Consider the following 714-nt stretch of genomic DNA (forward strand, 5'->3'; position numbering starts at 1 on the left):
ACAACCCTGAGATCAAGAGTTGCGTGCTCTACTGACTGAGCCAGCCAGGTATCCCTAAAGCCCACTAATTTTTTAAGTGATTTTTAAATCAAAACAGTCGCAAAATCTCTAAGAGAATTTGTCTGCAGTATACTTAGGATAGCTACAGTAAGTTCTCTACAAGAAAGGAAATGAAGGAATCAAAATGAAGGAATCAAATGGGAAGAGTGAAAATATGGGTAAATAGGATAGTGTGGTTTTTTGTTTTGTTTTTTTTAGAAACCATTCAAAGGGTGTCCCTCCCTCTTCCTCCCCCCAAAAAGGAGAAAAATGATCATCAATGACAAAGGGCAGCTGGAGAAGCTTCACGCTCAGGAAGGGACACTGTCTCCTTCTTGTGGTTTCGAGTACTCTACACATTCAGAGAAACTTCTCTAGTAACAAACTATAGAAATGATCCCTGAAAGTATAGTCTTGATAGCTTTTCTAAATTATGTTAGATGGTTGAAGCAAACATCATAACACTAATATCCCTCAGTGTCATAGAGAGAAATATGTAGCACAATTATATTACAAATGGGGAAGAGTAGGGCGCCTGGGTGGCTCAGTTGGTTAAGCGACTGCCTTCGGCTCAGGTCACGATCCTGGAGTCCCTGGATCGAGTCCCACATCGGGCTCCCTGCTCAGCAAGGAGCCTGCTTCTCCCTCTGACCCTCCCCCCTCTCATGTGCTCTC

The 714-nt window shown here is 43.0% G+C and overlaps 1 pseudogene; it reads right to left on the bottom strand.

The window, feature by feature from the left end:
• Positions 1-260: 260 nt before the first annotated feature.
• LOC118026407 lies at positions 261-455 on the bottom strand (annotated as a pseudogene).
• Between the last annotated feature and the right edge of the window lie 259 nt (positions 456-714).

The sequence above is a fragment of the Mirounga leonina genome, unplaced genomic scaffold (assembly GCF_011800145.1).
Source record: "Mirounga leonina isolate KUSES-001 unplaced genomic scaffold, KU_Mleo_1.0 Mir_224, whole genome shotgun sequence".
Taxonomy (NCBI): Eukaryota; Metazoa; Chordata; class Mammalia; order Carnivora; family Phocidae; genus Mirounga; species Mirounga leonina.